The sequence below is a fragment of the Puma concolor genome, chromosome B3, assembly GCF_028749965.1.
Source record: "Puma concolor isolate L17-30 chromosome B3, mPumCon1.1.hap2, whole genome shotgun sequence".
Lineage (NCBI taxonomy): Eukaryota > Metazoa > Chordata > Mammalia > Carnivora > Felidae > Puma > Puma concolor.
In genome coordinates, this window is record NC_141672.1 from 124,853,631 (window position 1) to 124,867,522 (window position 13,892).

Consider the following 13,892-nt stretch of genomic DNA (forward strand, 5'->3'; position numbering starts at 1 on the left):
ATCAAGAAATAGATCCCATTTACAATTACACCAAGAACATAAAATACCTAGGAATAAACCTAACCAAAGATGTAAAATATCTGTATACTAAAAACTATAGAAAACTTATGAAGGAAATTGAAGAAAACACAAAGAAATGGAAAAAAATCATGATCATGGATTGGAAGCACAAATATTGTTTAAATATCGACTACCCAAAGCAATCTACACATGCAATGCAATCCCAATCAAAATAGCACTGGCATTCTTCTCAAAGCTAGAACAAGCAATCCTAAAATTTGTATGGAACCACAAAAGACCCTGAAAGGCCAAATTAATGCTGAAAAAGAAAACCAATGAAGTAAGCATCACAATCCCAGACTTCAGCGTCTACTACAAAGCTGTAATCATCAAGACAGTATGATATTGGCACAGAAACAGACACATAGACTAATGTAATAGAATAAAGAAACCAGAGTTGGACCAATAAATGTATGGCCAACTAATCTTTGACAAAGCAGGAAAGAGTATCCAACTGAAAAAAGGCAGCCTCTTTAGCTAATGGTACTAGGAGAACTGGACAGCAACATGCAGAAGAATGAAACTGGAATATTTTCTTACACCATACACAAAAATAAACTCAAAATGGATGAAAGACCTAAATGTGAGACAGGAAACTGTCAAAAACCTAGAGGAGAAACAGGCAACAACCTCTCTGCCTCAGCCACAGCAATTTCTTGCTTGACACATTTCTGAAGGCAAGGGAAATAAAAGCAAAAATGAACTATTGGGACCTCATCAAGATAAAAAACTTCTGCACTGCAAAAGAAACAATCAACAAAACTAAGGCAACTGACAGAATGGGATAAGGTATTTGCAAGTCACATATTGGATAAAGTGTTAGTATACAAAATCTATAAAGAACTTACCAAACTCAACACCTGAAAAACAAATAATCCAGTGAACAAATGGACAGAAGACATGAATAGACACTTTTCCAAAGAAGACATCCAGATGGCCAACAGACACATGAAAAGATACTCAACATAACTCATCATCAGGGAAATAAAAATCAAAACCATATTGAGGACGACCTCACACTAGTCAGAGTGACTAAAATTAACAACTCAGGAAGCAAAAGAGTTAGTGAGGATGTGGAAAAAGGGGAACCCTCTTGCCTGTTGGTGGGAATGCAAACCGGTGCAGCTGCTGTGGAAAACAGTGTGGAGTTTTCTCAAAAAATTAAAAATATATCTACCCTGTGACCCAGAAATAGGGCTACTAGGAATTTATCCAAAAGATACAGGAATGCTGATTCATAGGGACACTTGTACCCCAATGTTTAAAGCAGCACTTTCAACAATAGCCAAATTATGGAAAGAGCCTAAATGTCCACCAACTGATGAACGGATAAAAAAGACATAGTATATATATACAATGGAATGCTACTTGACAATGAGAAAGAATGAAATTCTGCCATATGAAACAACATGGATGGATCTGGAGGGTATTGTGGTAAGTGAAGTAAGTCAGTCAGAAAAAGATAGATATCATATGTTTTCACTCATATATGGAATTTGAGAAACCTAACAGAAGACCATTGGGGAAGGGAAGGGGAAAATAGTTTCAAACAGAGAAGGAGGAAAACCGTAAGAGACTCTTAAATACAGAGAACAAACTGAGGGTTGATGGGGGGACGGGGGAGAGGGAAAAACGGGCGATGGACATCGAGGTGGCAGTTGTTGGGATGAGCACTGGGTGTTGTATGTAAGCAATGAATCACAGGAATCTACCCCCAAAACCAAGAGCACACTGTATACACTGTATGTTAGATAACTTGACAATAAAACATATTTTAAAATAAAATAAAGTAAAATTCCAGACTTTAGAAAGAAAATTCTACAAAATCTGGCCCCTCTCGCTTTAAAAGCCAAATATTATGGGGAAATGTCTTCCCTGAGAGGACTTCCCAGTGCAATGGTCTGTTTCTTGCTTTTCTACATGACCCCAGCTCACCCTTATGATGGAAAGCCACAATCCCCTTCCCTAAGAAACTGTGCCTTTACCCTTCCTATCTTCTTTAATATGGCCTCTACCTTTAGTTGTAGAGTTTGTTCTTCTAGCGTTTGGGTCATTTTTCTGGGTTATTTATGCTGATGTGTGTGTTATCTAGTTGTATCCGTGGGATGAGGTAGCATAGGGTCCTTCTACTCTACCATCTTCCCAACCCACATGGTGCATCTATTTTTTTTTAAACAGCAGCTATATTTCTTTTTCTTTAAATTTTTTGAAGTTATATTTATTATTGAGAGAGAGAGAGTGGGGGGGAGTCAGAGAGGGATGGAGACATAGGATCTGAAGTAGGCTCTAGGCTCTGAGATGTCAGCACAGAGCCTGATGTGGGGCTCAAAGTCACTGACCATAAGATCATGACCTGAACCAAAGTTGGACGCTTAACTGACTGAGCCACCCAGGCGCCCCAACAGCAGCTATATTTCATCTATATGTCATACCAATAAACCCTGAAACACAATTCATAGATTTTTTTAAATGTAGTCCTTATTCCCCTTCTGAGCCCAGAAATAGTGGTTACTGAATCCATTTATTTATTAAAATGTATGTTGAGCACATTCTTCCTGAAATTTTATTTACCTGTCCTGGGGAGTGAAACATCTGAAAATAGTACTCTCTCCCTGTGTAAATATACTCTTTCTCTGAAGTCATTTGCTTTAGTGTCTGTCTTGAATAAGAACTGTAAAGAACTTATTCACACAACCAAATGTTCAAGTTTATACATTTTTGTTTCATTCTAATGCACTAGCACTTAGTTTGCAGGAGTTGCAGCAGAGGTCCTGACCTTTTTTTTTTTAATATGAAATTTATTTTCAAATTGGATTCCATGCAACACCCAATGCTCATCCCAAGAGGTGCCCTCCTCAATACTCATCATCCACCCTCCCCTCTCTCCCACCCCCCATCAACCCTCAGTTTGTTCTCAGTTTTTGAGTCTCTTATGCTTTGGCTCTCTCCCTCTCTAAGCTCTTTTTTTTCTTCCCCTCCCTTATGGACTTCTGTTAAGTTTCTCAGGATCCACATAAGAGTGAAAACATTTGGTATCTGTCTTTCTCTGTATGACTTATTTCACTTAGCATAACAGTCTCCAGTTCCATCCACATTGCTACAAAAGGCCATATTTCATTCTTTCTCATTGCCATGTAGTATTCCATTGTGTACATAAACCACAATGGCTTTATCCATTCATTAGTTGATGGACATTTAGGATCTTTCCATAATTTGGCTATTGTTGAGAGTGCTGCTATAAACATTGGGGCACAAGTGCCCCTATGCATCAGTACTCCGGTATCCCTTGGGTAAATTCCTAGCAGTGCTACTGCTGGGTCATAGGGTAGGTCTATTTTTAATTTTTTGAGGAACCTCCACACTGTTTTCCAGAGTGCACCAGTTTGCATTCCTGCCAACAGTGCAAGAGGGTTTCCATTTCTCCACATCCTTGCCAGCATCTGTAGTCTCCTGATTTGTTCATTTTAGCCACTCTGACTGGCGTGAGGTGTTATCTGAGTGTGGTTTTCATTTGTATTTCCCTGATGAGGAGCGACGTTGAGCATCTATTCATATGCCTGTTGGCCATCTGGATGTCTTTTTTGGAAAGTGTCTATTCATGTTTTCTGCCCATTTCTTCACTGGATTATTTCTTTCTCAAATGTGGAGTTTGGTGACTTCTTTATAGATTTTGGATACTAGCCCTTTGTAGGATATGTCATTTGCAAATATCTTTTCCCATTCCATCAGTTGACCTTTAGTTTTGTTGATTGTTTCCTTTGCGGTGCAGAAGCTTTTTATCTTCATGAGTTCCCAATAGTTCATTTTTGCTTTTAATTCCATTGCCTTTGGGGATGTGTTAAGTAAGAAATGGCTGCAGCTGAGGTCAGAGAGGTCTTTTCCTGCTTTCTCCTCTAGGGTTTTATGGTTTCCTGTCTCACATTCAGGTCCTTCATCCATTTTGAGTTTATTTCTGTGAATCGTGTAATAAAGTGGTCTAGTTTCATCCTTTTGCCTGTTGCTGTCCAGTTCTTCCATTTGTTAAAGAGACTGTCTTTTTTCCATTGGATGTTCTTTCCTGCTTTGTCAAAGATGAGTTTGCCATACTTTTGTGGGTCTAGTTCTGGGGTTTCTATTCGATTCCATTGGTCTATGTGTCTGTTTTTGTGCCAATACCATGCTGTCTTGATGATGACAGCTTTGTAGTAGAGGCTAAAGTCTGGGACTGTGATGCCTCCCACTTTGGTCTTCTTCTTCAAAATTACTTTGGCTATTCGGGGCCTTTTGTGCTTCCATACAAATTTTAAGATTGCTTATTCTAGCTTCGAGAAGAATGCTGGTGCAATTTTGATTGGGATTGCATTGAATGTGTAGATAGCTTTGGGTAGGATTGACATTTTAACAATATTTATTCTTCCAATCCATAAGCACGGAATGTGTTTCCATTTCTTTGTATATTCTTCAATTTCCTTCATAAGCTTTCTATAGTTTTCAGCATACAGATCTTTTACATCTTTGGTTAGGTTTATTCCTAGGTACTTTATGCTTCTTGGTGCAATTGTGAATGGGATCAGTTTCTTTATTTGTCTCTTTGTTGCTTCATTATTAGTGTATAAGAATGCAGCTGATTTCTGTACATTAGGTTTGTATCCTGCGACTTTGCTGAATTCATATATTGGTTCTAGCAGACTTTTGGTGGAGTCTGTTGGGTTTTCCATGTATAATATCAAGTCATCTGCAAAAAGTGAAAGCTTAACTTCATCTTTGCCAATTTTGATGCCTTTGATTTCCTTTTGTTGTCTGATTGCTGATGCTAGAACATCCAACACTATGTTAAACAACAGCGGTGAGAGTGGACATCCCTGTCGTGGTCCTGATCTCAGGGAGAAAGCTCTCAGTTTTTCCCCATTGAGGATGATATTAGCTGTGGGCTTTTCATAAATGACTTTTATGATGTTTAAGTATGTTCCTTCTATCCCGACTTTCTCGAGGGTTTTTACAAGAAAGGATGCTGAATTTTGTCAAATGCTTTTTCTGCATCGATTGACAGGATCATATGGTTCTGATCTTTTCTTTTATTAATGTGATGTATCACATTGATTGATTTGCAAATGTTGAACCAGCCCTGAAGCCTACGAATGAATCCCACTTGACCATGGTTAATAATATGCTACTGAATTCTATTTGCTAGTATGTTCATTGAGAAATTTTGCATCCATATTCATCAGGGATGGATATTGGCCTGTAGTTGTCTTTTTTTACTTGGTCTCTGTCTGTTGTAGGAATCAAAGTAATGCTGGCTTCATAGAATGAGTCAGGATGTTTTCCTTCCCTTTCTGTGTATTGGAACAGCTTGAGAAGGATAGGTATTACCTCTGCTTTAAATGTCTGGTAGAATTCCCCTGGGAAGCCATCTGGTCCTGGACTCTTATTTATTGGGAGATTTTTGATAAACTATTCAATTTATTCTCTGGTTATGAGTCTGTTCAAGTTTTCTATTTCTTCCTATTTGAGTTTTTGAAGTGTGTGGGTGCTTAGGAATTTGTCCATTTCTTCCAGGTTGTCCAGTTTGTTGGCATATAATTTTTCATAGTATTCCCTGATAATTGCTTGTATTTCTGAGGGATTTGTTGTAATATTTCCATTTTCATTCATGATTTTATCTATTTGGGTCATCTCCCTTTTCTTTTTGAGCAGCCTGTCTTGAGGTTTATCAATTTTGTTTATTTTTTCAAAAAATGAACTCTTGGTTTCTTTGACCTGCTCTACAGTTTTTTTAGATTCTATATTGTTAATTTCTGCTCTAATATTTATTATTTCTCTTCTTCTGCTGGGTTTGGTGTGTCTTTGTTGTTCTGCTTCTATTTCCTTTAGGTGTGCTGTTAGATTTTGTAGTTCTTATTTTTTCTTGCTTCTTGAGCTAGACTTGGATTGCAATGTATTGTCCTCTCAGGACTGCCTTCCCTGCATCCCAAAACATTTTGATTGTTGTATTTTCATTTTCATTTGTTTCCATATATTTCTTAATTTCTTCCCTAATTGCCTGGTTGACCCATTCGTTCTTTAGTAGGGTGTTTTTTAACCTCCATGCTTTTGGAGTTTTTCCAGACTTTTTCCTGTGGTTGATTTCAAGCTTCATAGCATTGTGGTCTGAAAGTATGCATGGTATGATCTCAATTCTTGTATACTTATGAAGGGCTGTTTTGTGACCCAGTCAGTATGTGATCTATCTTGGAGAATGTTCCATGTGCACCTGAGAAGAAAGTATATTCTGTTGCTTTGGAATGCAGAGTTGTAAATATATCTGTCAAGTCCATCTGATCCAATGTATCATTCAGGGCCCTTGTTTCTTAATCCTATGTCTAGATGATCTATCCATTGTTGTAAGTGGGGTATTAAGTCCCCTGCAATTACCACATTCTTATCAATAAGGTTGCTTATGTTTGTGATTGTTTTATATATTCGGGGGCTCCCGTATTTGGTGCATAGACACTTATAATTGTTAGCTCTTCCTAATGGATAGACCCTATAATTATTATATAATGCCCTTCTTCATCTCTGTAGAAGAAGAGAAGTTAATTAATTAATTAATTAATTTAATCAATTAATTAAATTAATTAAAATTAATTGCTGTAGCCGTTAATTTAAAATCTAGTTTGTCTGATATAAGTATGGCTACTCCAGCTTTGTTTTGAGTTCCAGTAGCATGAGAGACAGTTCTTCATCCCCTCACTTTCAATCTGAAGGTGCCCTCAGGTCTAAAATGAGTCTCTTGTAGACAGCAAATAGATGGGTCTTGTTTTTTTTTTTTTATCCATTTTCATACCTTATGTCTTTTGGTTGGAGTATTTAGTCCATTTACATTCAGTGTTATTATAGAAAGATATGGGTTTAGAGTCATTGTGATGTCTGTAGGTTTCATGCTTGCAGTGATGTCTGTGGTACTTTGTCTCACAGGATCCCCCTTGGGATCTCTTGTAGGGCTGGTTTAGTAGTGATGAATTCCTTCAGTTTTTATTGGTTTGGGAAGACCTTTATCTCTCCTTCTATTCTAAATGGCAGATTTGCTGGATAAAGGATTCTCAGCTGCATATTTTTTCTGTTCATCACATTGAAGATTTCCTGTCATTCCTTTCTGGCCTGCTAAGTTTCAGTAGATAAATCCGTCACAAGTCTTATCAGTCTCCCTTTATATGTTAGAGCATGTTTATCCCTAGCTGCTTTCAGAATTTTCTCTTTATCCTTGTATTTTGACAGTTTCACTATGATATGTCATGCAGAAGATCGATTCAAGTTACGTCTGAAGGGAGTTCTCTGTGCCTCTTGGATTTCAATGCCCTTTTCCTTCCCCAGATCAGGGAAGTTCTCAGCTATGATTTCTTCAAGTACACTTTCAGCACCTTTCCCTCTCTCTTCCTCCTCTGGAATACCAATTATGCGTAGATTATTTCTCTTTAGTGCATCACTTAGTTCTCTAATTTTCCCCTCATACTACTGGATTTTTTTAACTCTCTTTTTCTCAGCTTCCTCTTTTTCCATAATTTTATCTTCTAATTCACCTATTCTCTCCTCTGCCTCTTCAATCCGAGCTATGGTCGCCTTCATTTATTTTGCACCTCATTTATAGCATTTTTTAGCTCCTCCTGACTGTTTCTTAGTCCCTTGATCTCTGTAGCAATAGGTTCTCTGCTGTCCTCTATACTTTTTTCAAGCCCAACGATTAATTTTATAACATTATTTTAAATTCATGTTCTGTTTTATTGCTTAAATCGTTTTTGATCAGTTCGTTAACTGTCGCTACTTTCTGGAGTTTCTTTTAAGGAGAATTCTTCCGTTTCATCATTTTGGATAGTCCTGGAGTGACGTGGAACTGCAGGACTCTTCCTCTGTGATGTCTGGAGTAACTTGTGTTGGTGGACGGGGCCGCCGTCAGACCCGATATCATTTCATATATATGACACTCGGTGCTCATTCTAAAAATTCCTCTTCTTAATGCCTATCACATATTTATCCCATCATTCCACCCACCTCTCCTCCAGCAAACCTCAGTTTGTCTTCTGTATTTAAGAGTCTCTTATGATTTGCACATCTGTTTTTTTTTTAATTTAATTTTGTTTTTTTAAATTTACATCCAAATTAGTTAGCATATAGTGCAACAATGATTTCAGGAGTAGATTCCTTAATGCCCCTTACCCATTTACCCATCCCCCTCCCACAACACCTCCAGTAACCCTCAGTTTGTTCTCCATATTTATGAGTCTCTTCTGTTTTGTCCCCCTCCCTGTTTTTATATTATTTTTGTTTCCCTTCCCTTATGTTCATCTGTTTTCTCTCTAAAGTCCTCATATGAGTGAAGTCATATGATTTTTGTCTTTCTATGACTAGTTTCACTTAGCATAATACCCTCCAGTTCAATCCACGTAGTTGTAATTGGCAAGATTTCATTCTTTTTGATTGTCGAGTAATACTCCATTATATATATATATATATATATATATATATATATATATATCCCACATCTTCTTTATCCATTCATCCATCGATGGACATTTGGGCTCTTTCCATACTTTGGCTATTGTTGATAGTGCTGCTATAAACATGGGGGTGCATGTGTCCCTTTGAAACAGCACACCTGTATCTCATGGATAAATGCCTAGTAGTGCAATTGCTGGGTCGTAAGGTAGTTCTATTTTTAGTTTTTTGAGGAACCTACATACTGTTTTCCAGAGTGGCTGCACCAGCTTGCATTCCTATCTTTTTATCTTATTTTTATCCTTTCCTTCCCCTATGTTCACCTGTTGTATTTCTTAAATTCCACTTATAAGTGAAATCAAGTGATTTTGTCTTTCTCTGATTTACTTATCTCACTTAGCACAATACCCTCTATTTCCATTCACATTATTGCAAATGGCAAGATTTCATTCTTTTTCATCACTGCCATTGTGTGTACACACACACACACACACACACACACATATATATATATGTGCCACATCTTCTTTATCCATTCATCAGTTGATGGACACTTGGGCTTTTTACATAATTTGGTATTGTTGATAATGCTTATAAACATTGGGGTTCACGTGCCTCTTCACATCAGCATTTTTGTATCCTTTGGATAAATATCTAGTAGTCTGATTGCTGGGCCATTAGGTAGCTCTATCTGTAAATTTTGGAAGAATCTCCATACTGTTTTTCATAATGTCTGCACCAGTTTGCATTCCCACCAACAGTACAAAAGTTTTCCCCTTTCTCCACATCCTGGCCAACATCTTTTGTTTCCTGAGGTGTTAATTTTAGCCATTTTGACAGGCGTGAGGTGATATCTCATCATAGTTTTGATTTGTTTTTCCCTGATGATGAGTGATGTTGAGCATTTTTTCATGTGTCTGTTAACCATCTGGATATCTTCTTGGGAAAAGTGTCTATATATGTCTTCTGCCCATTTCTTCATTGAATTATTCATTTTTTTAGGTGTTGAGTTAAGTAAGTTCTTTATAAGTTTTGGATACTAACCCTTTATCCTATGGTCATTTGCAAATATCTTTTCCTATTCTATTGTTTGCCTTTTAGTTTTGCTGATTGTTTCCTTCACTGTGCAGATGTTTTTTATATTGATGAGGTCTCATTAGTTTATTTTTTCTTTTACTTCCTTTGCCTCTGGAGACATGTCAAGTAAGAAGTTGCTGTGGCTGAGGTCAAAGATATTGCTGCCTGTTTTCTCCTCTAGGATTTTGATCGTTTTCTGTTTCACATTTACGTCTTTAATCCATTTTTAATTAACTATTTTGTATGTTAGTGGTCCAGTTTCATTCTTCTGCATGTTGCTATCCAGTTTTCCCAGCACCATTTGCTGAGGAGACTGTCTTTTTTTCATTGGGTACTCTTTCCTACTTTGTTGAAGATTAGTTAGCTGTACATTTGCAGGTCTATTTCTAGGTTATCTGTTCTATTCCAGTGATCTATGCTCCTCTTTTTGTTCCAGTACCATGCTGTCTTGATGATTACAGCTTTGTAATACAGCTTGAAGTTGTAAAGTGTGATGACTCCAGCCTTGGTTTTCTTTTTCAAAATTACTTTGGCTATTCATGGTATTTTCTGGTTATATACAGTTTTTAGGATTGTTTTTTCTAGTTCCATAAAGAATTTTGGTGTTAGTTTTATACACACACTGTATGTGTAGATTGCTTTGGGTAATATAGACATTTTAACAACATTTGTTCTTCCAATCCATGAGCATGGAATGTTTTTTCCATTTCTTTGTGTCCTCTTCAATTTATTTCATAGTTCTAAGAATACAGATCTTTTACCTCTTTGGTTAGGTTTATTCCTAGGTATCTTATGGGTTTTGGTGCAATTATATTTGGGATATATTCCTTGATTTCTCTTTGCTGCTTCATTATTGGTGTATAGATATGCAACCAATTTCTGTACATTGATTTTATATCCTGCAACTTTGCTGAATTCATGCATCACTTCTAGCAGTTTTTTGGTGGAGTGTTTTGGGTTTTCCATGTAGAGCATTACATCATCTATGAACAGTCAAATCTTGACGTCTCTGCCAGTTTGGATGCCTCTTATTTCTTTTTGTTTTCTGGTATCCTTTAAATTTTATATCCCCAGTATAAAAATCATATCTAGCATATAGTAGATGATCAATAAATACTTGTCGCATGTCTGAATGCTTAAATACATTATTTTCTCCATATTGAGAGAATATATCTCTTTGAAGAATAGTAGATGATCTTTTCTTCCTCCTTTGGAATAAATTACTATGTTAATTTTATAATAAAAACATTATAATATAGGCATTTATTACTTTTATAATCAGGAAAAATTATTTTTAAAGTAAAACAATTTTAACTAACCAGTCACTATAATTGTTTCTAACATTGTCAAGTTGATCCTGAAGTCGGATAGTTGTTTTAAGTTTGTGGCATTTGTGCTCATGGATTGGAAGAACAAATATTGTTAAAATGTGTATACTACCCAAAACAATCTATACGTTTAATACAATCCCTATCAAATAAAACAAGCATCTTTCACAGGGATAGAACACACAATCTTAAAATTTGTGTGGAACCACAAAAGACCCCAAATAGACAAATCACTCTTGAAAAAGAAAAGCAAAGCTGGAGGCATCACAATTCCGGATATCAAGCTAAATTAAAAAGCTGTAGTCATAAAGATAGTATGGTACTGGTGTAAAAACAGACACATAGATCAGTGGAACAGTATACAAAACACAGAAATTGACCCACAAATATATGGTCAATTGATCTTCAACAAATCAGGAAATAATATCCAGTGGAAAAAAAGAATCTCCTCAACAAATAGTTGGGAAAACTAGACAGCCACATGCAGAAGAATGAAACTGGACCACTTTCTTACACCATACACAAAAGTAAACTCAAAATGGATAAAAGACCTAACAGTGAGACATAAAAGCCTTAAAAGCCTAGAAGAGGACACAGGTAGTAACCTCTTTGACCTCAGCCAAAGCAACTTCCTACTACACATGTCTCTGTAGGGAAGGGAAACAGCCCTTTACAGTGAGGTCCTCAGCAATGGTGACTTTGTCAAACCCATCACTACAATGTTCCCCTTGGGACAGTGATGAATGTGAAGGCAGCCCTAGTGCCCTGGTTCCAATCCCTTCTCTGAGATCCACTGATCCTAAGTAGTTTTTGACACTGTCACTGATTTAGACAAACTATGCTCTGTGCTGACCTGACTTCACAAATCATCATCCCGGAGACACAGCACTGAAGAACTGTTTCTATTTATGGCAGTTCCACTACAGATGTCAGCATGAGAGTCATAATACATCATAACCTTTGACTTCTATTTTAAAATCTTCCATTTACCAGGCTGCTGTCACCTGTTCCTCATCTAGGAAAAACATAATCCATCAAAAAGCCATCACAGCCAGGCCAAAAGTAACAGCTCAGAGAAAGTTCCAGCAACACACCCTTCCCAAAGGCTGGTTCTATTTCATAAGCTGCTCCACATTGGGTCTGGTAGAATTATTTTGGGACTTTTTCTGAGGGTGGAGAGAACATTAGATACCCAGAATTCTTTATTAGCTTCTGTGTCAGGGGTTGACTGTGTTCCTTGGCAGAGGATCAAGGAAGTGTGGCACATTCTTAGTAAGCTAAGATGACTGGTTAATATCAGGGTTTATTCCCTGGGCACTGCTTTCAGCAACATGCCAAATTCAATGGCTTCTCCTGTTACTTCCTATAATATATGCTTGGGACTTATATGTGATTGTATGCCATGGTTAAAGCCAGTTAAAGTAACATTCCATGTAATACAAAACATCCTTAAGACTTAGCTGACAATCTAAAGTATTATAAAGTAATATTCAATACACTAGGATTTAATCACCAAAAACTAATCTGGAGAATACTTTTAGTTTCACTGACTTCCTCAAGCCTTTTTCTACTGACATGATATGTAGGATTGGAGAAAATGTTTAGGCCTTATTAAACTAGCCTCCTGACACCCACATCCCAATCACTCTTTTCCTCCCAGTTCTCCACCAGCACTTGCAAAGCAACTGTCCTGTACCTGTGCTCCTCTCCTGTACCAGTCTTAGTGTTTTAGATACTGACACCTATCCCACCATGTGTTATACTTTGCAAAGATGCTCCATCCTTTTTCCTCCTCTCCCTCCAGTGATCTAAAGAGTAATAATTCAGAGTTCATAATCAGCACAAGTTCTCTGGGCACCATCTCCACAAGGTTCTTGTTTTTATTTGTCTTTTGAATCCTGTCAACTACTGTTTTTTACTACTTTCAGGGGCTGTACTCTTTACCTAAGAGGAGTGCCCCCCTTTATCCATATCCCTCCAGGGCACCAACCTTCTCTACACCACCCCTCATCAGGTTCCTTCTCCTCAAAACCATGGAACTTGTAGGCTGTACAGAATTCTTTAACACTTTATTTATTCTAAAAGCCAATATTCATCTTGCATATGCTTGAGATGGGTCACTGTGTAAGGAACCTAGAAAAAAATATAAAAAGATGAATTCTGTCCTTCACTTCAAAAAAGTATCATCCTGCAAGACAGAATGTGGTCCAGACGAATGGTATAAATGACATGCTAAGAGGTGTCTACATTATGCTTGACTTCCTAAGCTGAACCTTCATCTGCATCAGGATCAGAACCTGGGTCTGCTCCACATGCCACATTACCACTTAGCTTAAAACTTCTAAAAAATTCCTTCTGACCACTCCAAAGTCTAACTTTCTTATTTTTAAATCCTTGCATTGGTCCTAATATACACTCATCTCTCATGCCTGGCCTTCATACTCTTCATCTCTGATCCACTGAACCATATTACTCCCCAGACACACCCAGCACTGTAGAACCCTGGACTTTTACATGTGCTTAGAACAGAATTTCCACCCAAGTGGAATTCAAGACACAAGTTTTGAATATCCCTTTCTTAATGAAACTTCCCCAAACACTCCAGGAAGAAATATTTACTCTTTCCTGTCCTCAAAATACTACTTACCCATTGTACTGACACTTACCTGTGGAAATATTTTTCTACTACTGGGCTTTTAGGGGTATAAACTTATCAATGGTGTTTATTACAGTTCCTGGAATGCAGATACTGCTTAATGGGCTAGCCTATATGGGAGAGGAATAGAACCTGGAAATTTTATTTATCCACTCTGGTTGTTGTCAACATTTCTCAAATGTGACCCTAGAACTATGCAATAAAAAGGCTTTTTCAAATAACAAAGAAAATATCACTCAACTATAGATCTAGAATGGGCCATCTAGAAAAGACAGCTTACATGTAAGCAAATGTCTCCTACATTTATTTAACCATCCTAT